Source organism: Malurus melanocephalus, unplaced genomic scaffold (assembly GCF_030028575.1).
Source record: "Malurus melanocephalus ecotype Western Australia unplaced genomic scaffold, MMel_1.1 scaffold_95, whole genome shotgun sequence".
In the NCBI taxonomy this organism is placed as follows: Eukaryota; Metazoa; Chordata; class Aves; order Passeriformes; family Maluridae; genus Malurus; species Malurus melanocephalus.
The window spans coordinates 907,332-925,830 of NW_026623327.1; positions in this window are offsets into that span (position 1 = coordinate 907,332).

Below are 18,499 nucleotides of genomic sequence, written 5' to 3' on the forward strand. Positions count from 1 at the left end.
TATCTGAGATGCCCTAAGGTGGGTATCCAGCCTGGGATTCAAGATGCACTCCATAAAATCTCCAGTCCTCGGCCAGATCTGCCAGCTTCGCAGGACGCTCCCAACAACCCAGGCTGAACTGAACTGTGAACCCTGAACCCTCTTCCCGCAGCTGCACCACCTCATCTCCTGCTCCTCAAATGGAACAACAGACACAAAGAGCTGAAACGTTGGTGCAATTCATGAGCTTCCTTCTTCAAAAGAAATTGTACACCCCACCACCTAGTCATAGCAATCTGCTGAACAAGCACCTAGTGTAGACCAATAAACGAAAGGAAACTCAGAGGTCAGTACAGGTCATTATTTTCACATACCTTTGAATAATGAGGGCATCACATGTCAGCCAGAGGAGAACAAAATGTCACATTCTCTAGCTAAAGGTCATCAGCGGTCATAGGTCATGGAAGGGAGGCCAGGAAATAACCTATGAGGTTAGGATGAGTGCACAAAGAAAGGGCAACAAATGTCAATGAAAGCATGCAGCTGTTGCGAGATGAAACAACTGAGGCACCCTTTTGTGCTGACACAGGCTTAAAAAATGTCTTTGCTGACATTTCTTTTTTTTTTTTAGCTGGCACTTTTATAGGACATTGACATTAATGTACCCAGCCCTGAATTAGCCTTTTCTGAAAGCAACAGTTTGGAAGTTAAGTGCAACATTTTCCAAAGTATCATAAGCATGACATTTTTATTTCAAGTGATTGATGTTACAGTGGACTTCTAGCACCAAATTCTAGTTTGATTCTCAATCATTGCATCTGTGCAATGTGATAGCAATCAGAAACAAATGGAGGTAGCAGTCTGCATTGCAGAAAGGTCTTCTGGAAATTCTTTTTGTCTTTACCAATAGTCAGACATGTCATTTCATGTTTAATACATTGCATTGCATTTATCTGATTATTTTAATTCACGGATTAAAAAAAAGGTTGATTTCAGGTTTGCCCCTGCAGTGGTGACAAGCACTTGCAGGGCAATCATATAGGAAAATGATAATGAACAGTTCAGGAATGTGTGGAAGTATGTCCAAACGGAGAGACAATTTCTGATGAGTGAGCTGCACACCTGACTTATCTGTCTTTAGCTTTCTCTCTTGCTGAACAGCAGCACAACACCATTTTCTCTTGTCATTGTGGATATAAACGTGATGACTTCATGAAATAGCATTATGATACCAGGAATGTGTGTCAGGTGAAGGATTTCTGCATGTCCCATGCCTACCTAACTGGACAACACATGCAAAGAGACTGTCAAAAAAAACCCCACCAAATCAGGAACATTTTGCATTGATATCTTCGCTGTGGCTAGGCAACTTTGCAGGATGAATGCTTCCAGAAATAGCTTAACTCATGGTGAGATGCCCATTGTGAAATATTGTATATTTACATTAAATTACAGAAAATAAGAGAATATGATCCAGAGAGAGGAGAATGGTAAACTGGAATATACAATTGCTGCCTTTTACTTGAAATTCTTTCAGTTGGTAATTTTATGACATAAGACTGAGATAAAGACCCTCTCTCTTCAGTACTGCTTCCTGATCAAAGAACACTGATATCAGGTATAGTCTGGAAATTCTCTGGTGATACTAACTTTCAAATTATTCCTTTTTCTGACTTGGCAGTTAAGTTTTTCTTCAGAGGTTCAATAGTTGAGGTGAATACTTTAAAAAATTGTTTAAAAATAAAACAAGAAAGCATCCAAACTCAAGAGTTCCAATTGTGTTCTTTATATTCATAATTGGCTGCAGTTTCTAATCTGAATCATACCACTCACACCCCATTTTTTTTTTTTTTTTTGCAAATTTCCAAAACGTGTTTTGTTTATTTGTTTGCTTGTGGGTTTGTTGGGTTTTTAATGAGACCAGACTTAGTTTTGCAAAGATGCAAACACCTGCTCAGATTTGCACACCACTGATAGTCCTAGAGAAGCCACAGATTTAACTCAATGCAAGCCTTCCAAAATCTGGATGTCAATGCTTCAGTCTTTGTCTGTAACAGGAAATTTAAGGGATTTTTCCCTGTAAATTTCAGCAGAAGTAGAGTGCTTAAGAATGAGACATCTATGCAAATTGTAACAGACTGAATAATCATTTCATCAGACTATATTCTGACTGGGTTTATTTACAAACTGCATTTATTTTAATTATGTTTTTTACCTATTCACTCTTCCTTATTTTGGGTGTGTAACTGGCCACCTAAGAAACATGCCATTCTTTCAGCTGCCAGGTTGACTGAATTAGAGAAAACACTTCTCAGGCATGTTTGAATGAAGTGTGTTTGCAAGAGTATGTGAGTTTAGAACACACTTTCTCCAACATTCCTTCGAACAAAAGCCACTCTGATTAATGTTAATGGAGAAGAAGCTGAAACATGTTCAAATGTGGCTGAATTGGAGTTTCAGAGTTTACAAACACTCCCACAGAGCATTCACCCATTACTCCTTACATCTATGTGTAATTCTACTCTCAGTAAGCTTAAAGTTCTAGGACTTTTATTCAGAGTATGTGCAAAGCAGTATCTGAGAAATCTCCTTTCCCATTACAATTCCGTTTTTTTTCCTACTGTGTTTAAACAGATCAGTTAAATCACAAGCAAAATGAACTGGCTTTAGGGTGTCTGAAGGTAATAGCCCACGCATCAGAGATTTACTTTTCATTACTTAAGACCAAAATAAATTAATTTTGGTTAGAAATACTTTAGGAAAATACTCTCCAAATCACAAAGGGTTCTTAATTTACTTTTTTTTCTTTTTCTTTTTTTGAGAATAGTCTTTGCCAAGCCTGAATTCTGATTCAGCAGAATCACTAAATAAATAAGATCATCTTTAGGTTGCAGAAAACTGCAATCATTGTGCCGCTGTGACCCATCAAACAAGCAAAGGGCACCAGCCAGTGCAGTCCCATTTCACTGTCATTACTGGTATGAGGGTGACTCTGGGCAACACCCAAGGAAGGTGAGTCAGAACTCTACAGTAAATATTATAGATCGAATGCTGAAGAGGCTTTGCCCTTACAAGTACATTATATAATACTAAATATATATATGCAAGTGCTGAGTTAAAAAGAAGTCAGTGACTTTAACATGTCATGTCTATATGGAGGTCATTGAACCTTCTTTGAAAAGTCATTTTTTTCTAATGCCATCTGCTTTTCTCATGATTTTTGCCCCCCTCAACCCATATAAAATAGATGTGTATTCAATCTTGAACTAAGCATGCTTGCAATGATTGAGAAATGTCTAAGGTCAGAGCTTACAAAAAATTCATAAGGGAAGCAGCAGGCAAAAAAGAGAGGGTTTTTTTTAAAGAGAGTTCAGGAGCCTCTGTATGAATTGGGCATGACACATTCATGTTCCTGACTTCATTTATTTAATGTGGCTCCAAATAATTGATACCAGTACAGTGATAAAAGTACAGAGACTTCACTGCCAGAATTGTGATAATGAAGAGCCTCCCTGCTGATTTCATTCATGGGGCTGTTAGTCTGCTGGGAAGGACCTCTGATAAAAACTGGGCTGCAGCAAATGCCATAAAATAATCAAAGGCACAGAGCCCTTTACCTGAGGGGAGCTCGGTCAGGGGGTGATTCAGGACAGCAGAGGGAAAAGAGGGAAAATCGCATTAGCCAATAAAATGGGCACAGCTTTTCAAAAAATCTGATCCAAATTGTGAGCACTGCATTATGCACAGAAATCTTCCACATCTTTGGAATAGATCCAATTCTGTGGCTCCAGCAGTTAGTTGACTGGTGTATCAACAGTGCTTCTTACCTCCCTGAATGCAGCCCAAACTTACTTTATCCTCATCTACCCCGCCATTTGTTCTTTCTGCCTCAGACCCTGGGCTCTCAGAAACAGTGGCGGTCCTTTTGTTATATGCTTAGCACAATGGGCTCCCTGTTTGGGCAACAGAAAACAATCCTGTAGGCTCGAGACAGCCATACAGTGCTGAAACACACTTAATGTCAAGAATCCTAGAAAGGAACTGAATATTAATATGAATCTAAAATCCTTTCTAAGCAAAGACCTCATTTGTCAACTCTGTTCATTTGTTTCACTTCATGTGTGTCAGCAGTTGATTAAAATTCATAAATGTGCAGCAGAGTTACTGGATAAATGTTGAGTTATTGTTTACATATCAGAGTGCAGTGAAGGCAGGAGCCTGGATGTGGAAAACTGTGTCAGAAGAAAAGGACCATGGAATGAGTCACTGGCAGGACAGACTCACCAAAAATCCACAAAATCCCTGTGCAAACTCTGCTAGTGATTAATTATCTGTTACAAGAAAAAAAAATACCCCAAATAAAATAAAAAAAAAGAGAAGAAAATGCCGCCTACAGCCCATATTTATTGAGCTTCAGTTTCTAGTCACTGTGTGTCTTGATGATTTTTTTCCTACTAGATAAAAGCTTCTGCCAAGACAACAAGATTCAGAAATCTCTTGTTTGTGTGGGTGATTGAGAATTATCAAATTGACTAAATTCCCTTTGCTGTGCCTTCTCCTTATTACACCTATGTTAGCCTGCATTTTTAGATGCAAAATCTGGGTCACAGCACCTTGTGTCCTTCTTCCAGTCTTAAAGTTACTATGTAGTGTTTAAGGATAACTCCATCCTGTGTCTTCAGCCACTCTTCCTAAACTGCTCTATCAGCAGCTCTAGGGAAACTTGTCATGAATAACCCCTTATTAATCTTAAAACAAAAGGCACTTCAGGTGAGTTCACAGGCACCTACATCACCTTCTGTAAATGGATTTAAATGGATTCTTGGGATGTGCCCATAGAAGCCAAAGTCACAGCTGTTGTTTGCAGTGATGGGTCACACGTATTGGAGTGGATGCAGAATCAGAAAAGGCTTTCTGCTTCTGGAGTTTAACTTGATATTTTATTGGGTACCTTGGTTTGCAGAGTTCTTTAGATTGGACAGACTAATTATGGAATAGCACCATATCTGTGCTTGCAGGAGAGTCTGATGATGGTGTGAACAGGGATAGCCTCCGGGGTGAAAATGATGGAGCTCAGAAATGCTATTTGCAGCTGTTCTTTGGGAAAAGGATTCAGAGAGAGCTGTTTACAGTGCTGAATCTCAGTGTGGGGCAGAAGTGCAGCAAACATGGAGACACCTTCCCACGGCTGAGGGGCAACAAAAACATCAACACAAATAGGCAACAGTGACATTGTGCACCTTCCAAATACTGCCACTAACACTGTACTGGCTGCCTTTTGTTGACAGAGCTTTCTAATACAGGAGGGAGAAAAACTGGGCAACAAAGGCACAGTGTGATATGAATGAATGATACTGCTGCTCTCATCTCTGTGCTTTAAAAGGAAGAAATTTAGACACTTCTTCTCACTAGTTAAGCTGACGCGCTTCCTAAGACCTGGGCCTTGCCCAGAGTGCAAGATTTATATTGCTGAGTAAAAGAGAGCCAGGAAGCAGCTAAGGAGAGCCCCCCAGACTGGTGACGCTGCTGAGCTGTTCATTCACATCTGACTCTGTCTGGGACCTCTCCAATGAGTTCTGCCCTGGGGACAGTTTGGATTCTCTTTGGGAGGCTGCTCACCCCAGTGATCCTGGCTAAGAATGACCTCACTGGGGGGGTGACTTCTCCAGCTTATACAGTCCTCTGCTGCACCTTTACATGCCCCAGTGCGACAACCTTGTGGCGAAGGGCTGAATTAGCACTTGGGTGCTCCGTGGCACTGCTGCGCGTGCTTTGAACCAGTGTCCCTGCCCCAATCAGCACGAGAGGCACCCCACAGGGATGTTTGGCACAGGGGACCGAGCACTGTGGGATGATGGCACAGCCAATCTGTCCTGGTGGGCCAACAGCCCCAATGAGGAGCGAGCCAGCCAGTGACACTCGAACCTTTGGTGCTAGATCCTGTCCCCTGGCTGTCCTTTGCTCAGGTGTGCAGGATCATCCAAACTGCCCGAAGGCCAGACTCAAAAGTCCATGGCTATCCAGCAAGAGGCTCTGTGTTAAATGAGTACACCTGGGGTTAGGCATTCACCTGAGAACAACATTCTCAAACAGAACTTAATCATTATGATACCTCTGCCTATTCCTAATCCAGCCAGGAGAACTGTAATGGTTAATTTACAGTAATGTAGGCTGAAAGTGTCCATAAAAGCCATTTCTCCCTGGCAAATCTAATTATGAAAAATTATTTGAATAGATAATGAGAAATAAATTATGTTATTTGAATAAATAGCAATAATATAATGGCAACAATAGCAATTGAACAGCCAAAGAACACCATAGCAAAATGATGCCTTGCTTTTGACATATTATGCACAAAAGGTTTTGCTTTATTTAAAAAAACAGCTGATATTAGAAACAGAAAATAAAAGGATCCAAGGAAGGACCCAAATGTCAACATATTTGGACTTAAATATTTTGGGCAAAGTAATCACTTTCAGTACTTAATTTTTCCCAATGTTTGGATTATTTTTTGGGTTTGTCCCCACTTAATTTAATGCGGATACTTAATATGATGTTTTATATGTCAAAATTTTTCAATCCTGACATTTTTAATGGAATGGAAATCCATTTGACAATCGACTTTAATTTGTACGCTTTTGAATTGTTGTATCAGCTTTTGGCTTCTCACTCATAATGTCACTTAGCGGTGGCACTCTTCGTTCTTGAAAGAACAACTCTTACAAATACACAATACTTTTAAAACACCTAAGGGTAGGTGAGCACTGTCTGTATTCCCTTGCATAAACCATCTGCAGAAACAGGACACAGGGGAAAACAGAACACCAGCTAGAAGGTTTCTCCAGGGCAAGCTCCTGTCCATTTGTACTTGCTGTGCTCACCCCTTGAGGAAGAGAAGTCAAGAAAAGTCAGCTCCAAGGAAATCACTGCCACTATCAGGCTGGCTAACATCAGACTGGTACCCTACGGATTAAGAGCCTGGTGCAATTTCATCTTGAAAATTACTAAGTCAGGACTTGGAATGATTGCTCTGAAAAGCAGAGGTTCAGCTAAAACTAGCTCCAGTTGCCAGTAATGTATTGATTTAGTATGCCAGCTCTAGCATCGATTATCTTCTGTCTGATTCAGCCCTCTGCTTTCTATCTACTGGAAGTACAGAAAAGCCTCTCTTGTGAAAATTATTTCTGCACGCTCCCACCAAACAAGCCCCCTCCAAATTTCAGGAACACTTCGCTATAGCCAGAGTCACTGCGAACCACCAGAGCTCCTTGTTTCTCAAGTTAGGTTTCCAGCAAGGGTTGCACATATTGATAGGGTCAGTTGAGGGCACACCTGCAAATGCAAGGGTATTGACTACAGGCAAGTTAACCTCTCTGGGCATGGTCTAACGTGTCTAATCCACTGCCCTTTTCCCCCCTAGCAATAAGGCAGCTGGACTCCTAAAAGAATTTGTTTTAATTTCTTTTATATTATGGACATTTACCTCCTGATGTTACTATATGTTAGATTTGCTAAACATGAGTGTAGTAGTTAGATAGTTTTTAAAGGCTAATTGTATTTCTTATGCTAATGAATTATTCATAGTAATCATATAAATCTACTCTTTACATTGATGCTTTATTTTGCATACTAATCTGAACATTTTGCATTTTCCAGGTTTTGATCTACAGATGATCTTTGATATTGACCTATTCATGAATATAGGGGTTTAGTTGCCCTTCATGTTCTGGGTTTTTTTAATGCAGCCAAACAGTGAATGCATTTCATTAATATACGAGAAAGGCTTTGTCTCATGACCTCTTGTCTAACAAACCTTCTGGTGGTTGTTTACCAAGGGCCTTCAAGGGATTTTCTAAGGACTGGTGTGGATATCTCTGCAGGTGATGCCCAATACCTGTGTACCCAGATTTCATACCCTAAGTTTTACTCTGCAGTTTTTTTCCACTAATTTAATGCATCCAGAAGCCCCAGTAAAGTAATGAAAAGGGAAAGATGGTACCTTGATCTGGAGAACAAAGCACTGGCAGTTGTATAATGCTAAGGCAGACTGAACATTATCATACAACTGAGGCAATGCATGTAATCTCTATGTCAAATACCTGGTCCCTCCTCTGCTAGAAATAGTTTATGTTTTGAAGGTTCTCAGTAGCTTCAATCAACACAACGGCTTAAAATTCAAATAGTGAAAAATCTCTGTTGTTTAATTACAATTTTTTTATGATTCAGTATTGGATGAGAGTGAGCTGAAGTTGTGTCAAGGGAAGCAATTCTTAGAAATTTGACAAGTAAGCCTGCTTTTCCAGCATTTTCTTATTTGCAAACCTCAGTTACAGCATGCTTTGTCCATGAGGATTCCTACTGGAATTATTTCATATTATCAACCTGGTGATTCGAAGATATGCTGAAAATTACACCACAGTTTATACATTTGCATCATGATTTCATACCGTGTTGAAAGCAGAATATTTCTCAGTAATATAGGGATAAGTTTTTTTAATGAGAATAATTAATCTTGAAGAATAGTGAGACCATTGTCCAACAAGGCCTGACTGAAGCAAGGAGATTTCCTAAAGGAAATTTGTTGTCAGCCTGAGGAGCTGAGATGTATGTAGTACATGAGGTGGAGAAATAGGAATTGAGCTTTCCCTGAAGCAAATTGTGAAATCCTGACCTGGTGTGGTTCATAGGAGGCTGTTCCTGAATTCTGAAAATGAAAACCTGATTCCATACAGGACAATAGCTTTGCTTATTATGAAAGCATAATTAGCCCAGTGGGACAAATTTTTTGGGAAATGGAAAGATTTCACAGTCTTTCAGACCAGTCACATGAGATTTGACCATTCTCATTTTCAGCATCCAGGTCTCCCACACCTCAGAAACAACAGGAGAGATTGTGCAGAGGTAGAAAATCACTGCTACACAGCTGGCTAGGTGAACGGTATCTGATACAACTTCTGCTAACATGCACAGATTTTACAATCATGCCCATAACCAGGGGGCTGAGGGGAAAATGTTAATTAATCTGAAGGAAGAAAATATTGCCAGAGGCCAGCTGCTGTCTGAATTGATAGAGTAGCTCCAGCACTGTAATTTGCAAACTGTAGATCTGGCAAAACTCCTCTCCGCGGTTTTATCTCCCAGGAGCCCCAGGAGTGCTTTAACTGCTATCATGGAAAAGTTCAATTCCAACAATAACTTTCTTGGTTAAGAGGCTGGCCAGAGTCAGGGTGTGTCTGAAAAGGGCCTGCAAACTGGCAGGGGATGTAGGCTCTGGCTCACTATGAACTGTGTGCTACTGTTGGCAAAAACCCCAGAAACTTGTACTGGGGTTTGGAATTCAGTCCCAAGCCCTTCTCCTCATTCACCAGGCCCAGAAATAACAGGTGTTACAGGAAACACCTCTGTCATGCAGAGATCTGTTTTGCCTAAAGAACTTTCCCTGCAGAATGTGGTGTCTGAGAGAAAAGAGCCTAGCCTGGCTTTCAGGTCCCTCAGGAGCACTGCTGAAGAAATATATCTTGGCAGTGAAGTTTGGCACTGTAAATGTAGATGTTTGATTGCAGGATTAAGCGTTTTCTCTTCAGACTTCAGGTCTAACTCTTCGACTTCTAATCCTTAATTCTGCCCTTTGAGCAGTCGTGTCAAGCACGGCACTAAACAATTCACTCGCTATTTTAATAATATGGTTTTTCTAGTCACTGAAACAAATGAACCGAAGTAACTTTCAATTTAACTTTGATCCTTATCTTTCAGCTTGCTTAAACTTCCTAATCCTGTGCCTTTCCAACATCAAGAGCTCTATGCCTAAAGGAGCTACAATTCATAGACATCTCTGGATCAGAGAAGCTTATCTCCCTAATACAACACCTGAAATATTGGTAAGCCTAAAGTCACATATACTTAGAAGAGTATATATTCTATAAACAAATTTTAAAACATTTGAAAATTGACCATTTTATAAATTTGAAAATTTTTCTGATAATTTATCATTTAATTTTACATGATGAACTGTTGGAAAGAGCTAAATATGTAGTAATCAGTCTAATATCTAATCTAATACTGCATCATTATTTTCATATGTGACAAGGCTTGTGTGTTAAATTTTCTCCTGTCATCTCAGAGGGGCTTGTTTATAGGATTTACAGAAGGAAAATGAAGGGCCATGCAATCAATGGCTTTGAAGCTGAGAAAGAGTCACCATGAGGTCACTGTTCGACAGATAAATGATGAATTTTTAAGGGTGATGCTTTATTCTGTAACCTTTTGACTTTTAGAACTGCCCTTGTAGCAGACAGCGACGAGCTTCAGCAAATAAGTGAAATGTGGAAAACAGCAAATAGGGCTTAGTATTTGACCCGCTTGTTAGGAGATGCTTTTTGTGTGAGTACCAAGCAAATCCTTGGACTGGGGTTGTTGCTTTCTAACTAGCATCAGAAAATAAAGCTCGCATTATGCCAAACTCATCCTAATGACTAGGACTCTTCACGTCCATGTAAAAGCTGCACAGTTTGACCAGGACCATGAGGTAATGTACAGTAAATAGAGAATGATGTTAGAGAAGAGATCTTGCTGACAGGAATAATGTGATTCAGCCGCTAATGACTCAGGGCTTTAAGAAGTGTTTTGGAGTAGACTTCAATTTACATTTCTCCTTTGAATTGCACTTGCTTATCATTAAAGCCTCCCAGCTGAAAGCCTCTCTCCTACACCTCAGGGCAGGATAGCATCTTGCCAGGAAGACATGGGGATAGTGTTTTGCTCAGAGGGATAAATATTCCACACGTGTAATAAAGCCCCAGCTGCCATGGATGGACTCTCCCCTGGGCCACCCAAGGTGGTGGCAGCCCCTCCTCCAGCAATCCTTCCAGGCGGTGTCCCCAGAACCAGAGTACACCTGGCATTTCCTCTTGACATCTTCAAAAACATTCCCTGTTGTGTGCCCATTTCTTCCTCCAAAATCTGAGGATTATTATTCCATCTTGAGTCTCTCTCCTAGAAACTGGGAAAGCTGCTAGGGAGGCCAACAGGGTTTTCCTGCTTTTGCCTTCAGTTTTTCCAGTCTCAGCACCTGGGTTCTCCCTGGCCCCTCAGCCTTGCCTCTCACACTGGTGCCATGCACTCCTGGTGATATTGATTGGTATTTTTGGTATCCAGCATTTTCAGTATTTTCCAAAGGTGGTTATTGAATAGGGAAAGAAAAAAGGGACCTTAAGCCTCACTAAAGGCTGAGCTGGATAAGAAACAAGAAGACTGAAATGAGAGATATTCTAGTATTTCATATTTTTCTTTGTGCAGCCCTGATTTAAAAAAAAAAAAACAAAAAACCACAAACAAAAAAACCCAAAAAAACTACACATACTGAAGTCGCCTGCAGAAAATGTATTTCCAACTCTGACAAATAATTGAGAAAAAATAAAATATGTATGCCCTGATTACCTAACTAAATATTTCCTTTTTTTTAATTGCATCTTACCAAGCTGCTCCTAGAAGACCAAAAGGCTTTCCAATTTAAGCTGAGCCTTTTCTTTCTTCTTGATTCTTGTGAGATTTCTCTCAGGTCCTGGAAAAATGGAGCATAGAGATATTGAAAAACTTCTGCTACAGCCTGTGTTTCTGGGCTCTCAACCATGCTGCAAAACCCTCAGAATTCTGTGGTCTCCTAAGTCTGTGGTGGTCCATATGGAAGGACCATCCTGGAAATCTTGACCGTAGAAATCTGGATTCCTTAGCAGCTTGTAGGTAGGAAGCGAAGCAGTTTTGAGTGGCCACCTTTTCTAGCAGAGCTTCATCTAAATTCATATATTTCTTCAAAATATCCTGCTATTGATGATTTTACATATTTAACAGAAAAGGAAACCAGACCTGATTTTATGGAAATTCCCAGACATCTCTATGCATTGCCTGGTTCAGGATGGAAAAGAATTACAAGTATCTGCAAAATCAGAGACCAGCTTTTGACATCTTGTTCACAAGAATCATGTTTTAGCTTGCCTATCGATAAATTCAGACCAATTTAGCTGAACATTGTACCTCTCTAACTCATTAACATCTGAAGAGCACTTGAGAGTTACTGGGTGTGCAAAGAATGTCTCTTCTCATGCCTGCAGTGGGAGATGCCTTATTTGTGGTGCTCTGTGAACCACTAGACCTCACTCATCTAACTTAACCCTGTAGTTGGGTGGTTTTGATGTCTTAGGGAGATAACTCAAACTCCCCAAAGTAGAAAATCAAGTTGAAACTTATTTCTTTCATGTGATGCCTTATGAATAGGTGCTGTGGGTGTTACATTGAAGTACAGGAGACTTGTGCCTTTGGAAAATACCTTTAGCACAGTCTGTGTGGGTGAGAATGATTTCCCTGTAATCTTTGAGTCTCTTGTTTTTCTCAAACAATGATGGCCTTCTAAGATGAGATGGTGTCAATGGGCATTTTTAATAGTTGGGAAAGTTCATGTTGTGCACCCGAGAGAGGTGTGATTCTTCCCTTTCCGTCTTCAGGGGCTAAACAGTTACTTGGACAACACAGAAAAGGTCCTTGGTTATAATCAATATTCCTTCCATCAAAAAGTGAAACCTGTCATCTGTGTTGGGCAAAGATCACATGTGATTCACTCCTGAACAGGAGACAAAGAAGGGGGAAAAGCAGCATTCCTGTAACAGTTGCCAAATTCCCTGCAAGTTCTCCAACACTCTAGCTTCTTTAAATGTGTTAGGAACAAGCTCTTCCTCCCTGCCTGTCTGTGCCTTCAGGTTGTAAAGGCAAAAGAAGGATTGCACCTCTTTCTTTTCTGCAAACTCAGCTCCCTCTCAGTCCCTTCTGATGGAGGTCTTTGGGCAATACGATATATAAATATTTATTGCTCTGCCATAGAAAAGAGTTTATTTCTCTTCCCAGGGGCATTGGCCCCATGAAACATTATGGGTTCTGAATATTTTACTGCACAGTTACTCCACTACAAGTCAAGTTCCACCTCTCTTCATTATACAGCAGCTGAACATTACATTCCTCCTCAGGGATGCTGAAGTGTTCTCATGCTTTTCTAGGGCATGTTTTTCTGGAGTCACAAAAAGTTATTTTTTTACTAACTAGAGGATATAAACATCAAAGTGCCAACAGGCTTTGAGGCCAAGTGTCTAAATTTGACCAAAGTGAGCAAACCATCTTCAAACTCTATTGCAATGAAGTTTGCAGCTATGTAGAGCTCTGTTTCACTGCACAGTCTGCCAAGTCTTACACAGAGAGACTTTTGCTTCAAAAAACCCACAGCTGCCTACTCACTAAAGAAGAAGTTCCACATAGCTGCTGGAGCCTTCGAGACTGCTCTTCTGGGCAGGAGTCAGTGGTGCCACAGTCACCTTCGCCAGTCTGAGACAGTTTTACAGCAAGAAGGACAAGGGCTGCTCCAGTCCTTGCTGCAGACTCGCTCAGGATGTATGGCTTTAAATAAACTCAGCAGGCCACTGCTTTCTGGCACGCCTCATAAATCTGCCTATATAAGTCTCAGTACATTCTGCCATCTATTACTCATGTCCATATTAGAGATAAAGTAATTCTCTTTGAAATTCCGCTGCTGCCAAAAAAGCAGTACATCATAATGCAGAATAAATACTTCTTCACGCTACACCCTCTTTGTTTTTGTGTTTGACCCTTGTGTTATGAGGTGGGAAAAGGCTGACAGCTTCTCCTGTTTTTTTGGGATGGCTCCTGCAGACTTTGTGAGCCCAGGTGGGAAGGGAAGAAACTGATTTTGCAACACCTTGTGAAGTGAGTAACATCTTTAGCACACTATTTTGGAATAATTCTTGCTCCTGCCAAATTAAAATCAATTAGCTTCATTTGTGGGTGAGGTATAAAAAAATCAGTTGCTTGCAGAAGCTTTAAACAAGGCTTTGCATATTTGATACAAAAACTGCACTTCTCCAGAGACTTTGGGATAACTTCTGTATGAAAGTTCTCATCTGGAAAATTTCTTACTTAATTTCAGGTTTCTTTCATTCCTTTGAGGGAGGGCAGTTTGAGAACACCTCCCCTTTCCTCTGAGTTCAGTAGCCTGCAGACAGAGGCTGCAGACGGACATCAGGAAAGCAGGCAGTGCTGTTCAGGCACTGAAAAATTAATCTAATCTCTTTTGGGATCCATTTTGGACGACTAGGCAAAGCTTCAGCCATTTCCCTTGCTTGGGCCAGTGTGCTTTCTCTAATTAGAGAGGTAGGTTAAGTTATCTTCTCATTGCAGCAATTAACACTTGCAGTGACTGCCAGACGATTTTGTAATGATTCAGGAAGAGCATCCAACTTCAGAGAGTGTTCCTGCACTTCTTTGTCAGAGATGAAAGTTCACATTTCAGCGAGGAACAAGCTGCTCCAGAGCGCCATTAGCCCATCCTTGCTCAGAGTGCACAGCATGTTGTATATTAATGTTCTTGCTATAAATAAAACATTCAGTTTATCCCATGCATCTGATTTTCACATCTAAGTGAACAGCCTTGGGTTAGAGTTGGGCATGTAGACAAAAACCATCACAGCAAAGGTAGACAATAGACTACTCCACTTAATTCAGAGCAAATTAATCTTTCCTGTAGCAGTTTGCTGCAGTGAAATTCACCCATTTGGCTGCCCTATAAACACTGAGACTGCATGTAGCAATGCTAATGAATAGTTTCAGGCACTTATTTACAGAACCTGACTGAAAGAAAAACCAAATAAAATGTCTGTACTCTTGCCGGTTTTGTTGGATTTGAGTGCTAGACAGCTTCCTGTCTCCTGCAGTCTCAGCAGAGATCCTTTGTGTCAAGCAACAGAAGCAGAACTGCATTGCTTTGTCACCATGGCATGCATGTTTGCTAACCCACTTGTGTTCCATGTTACTCTTTCTTTCAAGAGATTTCAGGGGGAATCATTTCAGATACATGCAACTGTTGTCCTGCTCCTTCGTGGATTACCTTTTCTAGCATTTATCTTTGCCATAATTAGGTGTATGTGGCAATAGCCCGCTGTTAAGATATGTTTGCACCTTAACTTTTCAAAAATACAAATACATGGCACGATTTTATATGGGCTGCATCACTTTTTACTTTCATTTGATTCTGTGTGACTTCACACTACCTGCAATCAGCCTACATTAAATAAAGTTGAACAAATTTTAAACTTAGATGAGTGTTTACATGCATACTTGTATTGGTTTATCTGGATTGTTTATAAATCTTACAACTCTGCATCATGGTCAAGGCTTCTGTTAATCCTGTACAATCCCAGTGAACTCTGCAGACACAAGCGAGAGAAGAACGTGACCTGTGACAGTCTACTGGCAAAAAGAAAAGGATTGTTGCAAATAAATTCTACTGAAACTGAAGCAAGTCATCTTTTAGTAGACACTGGTTTGGAAATCTTTAACCCCCAAAGTGACAAGCAAGCAAAGACAGGATTGTAATGGAATCATAACCAAAGCCGCTGCAATTTGCCAAATAGATAACATTTAATAACACAAAGTGACAGCAATCTTGAAATTCTAATCATTTGAAGCCATCCACATTCAGAAACAGGTTGAAAAATAACAGCACAAATTGATATGATTCATGTAAAATTGTCCTGGTCTTTCTGGAAAGAGTATCCTGTTAAATGAAATATCATTAAAAGCACCCTGCTAAGAAGCAGTCAAGTGATACCCAGGGTCTAGTCACATCTTAAAAATACATCTTCTACTTAGAATGGAATTCAATGAACATGGTTAATTCACTGTGTATTCCTAAATAGCCAGCCTGTGTCCCTAATGCAAACAGTGGAGGGCACATGGAAGAGTTGCAGTAGTCAAGTCAGACAAAAAAAATATGGATTAAAGTTTTAGCAAGTGGGCTAGAAAGAGCATAGGTCTCAGCCCAGCTAGATTCCAAAGACAGTAGTAAGACACTTTAATTACATGATTGATGTGGGCTTCAAAAGCAGGCACCAAATCCACAGTGACCCCAAGGTCACAAGCATTATCTGAAGGATAAAAGAACTACCACAAATGGAAACCACCACAGATGACACCTGAGACCTCTGCGCCAGTGAACTAATCAATAGCAACTCAGTTTTGTCTGTGTTAAGTTTAACAAAATTTGAAGTTGCCCGTGATTAAATATCACAGAGGCAATTACACAAAACATCAAACTTCTTTGTAGGCTCTGAAGGGACTGAGAGGATATCCGAATATCGTCTGCATACAAATGACACAGCAAACAGGGCAGCTGAATGCCGTTAAGTAAGGGAAGTATATAAATAGAAATCAAAATTGAAACCATAGGAGAATCACAGCCTTCCTAAAAAAATGGATTCCCTCCAGCAGAAGAGAATTCTGTCAATATGTATAAAACAGCGAAGACAAACTAGTCCAAGCTCCCAAATGGAATTAAAAAAAGGCCTGATAAATAGCCACTGGAAAGTCAGCATCTAGTAAAACATATGAGCTGCTGAGTAATTTAAATATTTTATTCACCTTCATTAATACATGGAAGCAAGAAATGATGGAAGCAGTGACTTTATCCCATTCCAAAGAAAAAGCTTAATCCATGTAGATGTATCAGGGATGTGCTCAGCCTCTCTCTGTATACATCCCAAGTATTGTTGAATTTCAATAAAACACTAATATGGGAAGACAATCTCCAATCAATGATTTTGTCTCTTGAAAGGCAGGGCAGCAACCACTCCCAGCATCTCGTCTACCTCTGGAATTAGAAAAAGGCCCGGCACAGAGAGAAAGTGGAGTTAGGTCACGCTTGAAGGAGAGTAACTTTGTGCACACATTCAGGCCAGATGGAAGCTCCACTTGATAGGGAAAACATCAGGACAAGAGTAAGAAGAACAAGCAAAAGGTCTGAGAGTGGGAAAAGTTCCAGACAAACGGTGGCAATGGCCAAAAAAATCTAGGCCTTTTCCAAAATTTAACATGGGAATTATTAATGATTTATGGCTGTAAAACTGACGTTAATTAAAGCAATTTTAGCAGTATCCTTATCACTTCCATTTGATGCTATTACAGCTAGCTGGGAAGAGCATACAAATTATCCAGAGAAGGACTTTTAGCTCACCTATGGGGGTTTTTTCCTACCATGTTTGCATTTCTTGACCATGTTAGTGCAGGATGTGAGCCAAAAGCAGCCACAATGGAATATGGATAGAGGATAAAAACTTACTAAAACATAGAGGGATTGCAGGTAAGGGCTGTAACAGAGTTCAACAGAAGGCAATGTCAGGGACAACAGCTTAAAATCATCTCTGAAGTAAAAAAAAAAAAAAAAAAATTACAATATCAAGTACCTAAATGAAAACCTGTGTATAAAGGTTTACTGGAGGTTTTAAGTGTGGTTTTATTTGGGTTTTGGTTTTTTGTTTTGTTTTTTTTTAGAGAGATCAAACTGATCCCAAATACCAAATACAAAGAAAATAAATGCAAAGACAGTTGTTCCTAAAAATCAATTCTTGTTTTCTAATAAATCAGGACAGGGAGGAGGGATCAACCATGGACCATATGTTTCCTCTGCCACCTTGATTTAGTGGCAAAAATTGACCTTTGCTCTTGGGTTCAAAAGTCCAGGCCTTCTGTGAGCTTCCATAATGAGATGTCAGCTGTAAGGCAATAACGTAATGAAACTCAGGTGTGGATTTAGCAGGACAGCCAAGGGGGATGTGACCTCCTCCTCTCCCTGCCATTCCCCCTCTCCCCTGCCCTACTTCCTGCACGCTGTCTGCCCACCCCCATGCCAGCACTGGGAATGGGGTCCTTCTGTGAGTCCAGCAAGGAGGCAAGAGTGGACTCGACCCTGCAGGAGAGCATTCAGGGCTCAGTTGTGCACAGATGAGGCAGTGCCTGCCCTTGGATTGTGCTGTCAGCCTCTGCTGCCCACAGGATGAGCTGCAGGAATGGGCTGTGAGAGCCTGGTGGGATTCAGAAACACTTCCCAACTCCAGGCACTTCCCAGCTCCAGGCACACGTCGCGGTCGTGTTACAAATACTGAGGGCAGAACATGAAGTTTTTCTTCCCATCTTTGCCCCCATGGCCCGATGCCCATAGGAAGGAAACTCCAGATGGTGCATGAAAGGGCCACGAGAGGCTTCGATTCGCTCAGGTCAGGTCCCAGGTCTGGGCAATTGGTGCTTGTGGAGATTCGGTCATGGTGGGTGAAAAACTTCAGTGTGTGATCCCACATGAGTAAAATAAAGAATTAGTAACTTGATCAAAAATTGTCTACCTTTTGCATGTGCAAATAGAATGTTTTGGACAGACTGAGAGAAACTCTCTCTATGTCCTTAGGAACTCTTGCACAGAACAAGATACTATTTATACTACCTGCTTGCAAACAATCCAAATCTGCATCATGCCTAGATGAGGGAACAACCTTAACTGCAGATGTACAGGGTTTGAAATATATCCTCATTTTAACTGTGGTGAGTACTGACAAAGATCACCACTGCTTCCTCTATTTTTTATAGATTTCTCCCTTTTTTTTTTTAGTTTTGCATTCGGATTTTTTCTTTTTTTTTT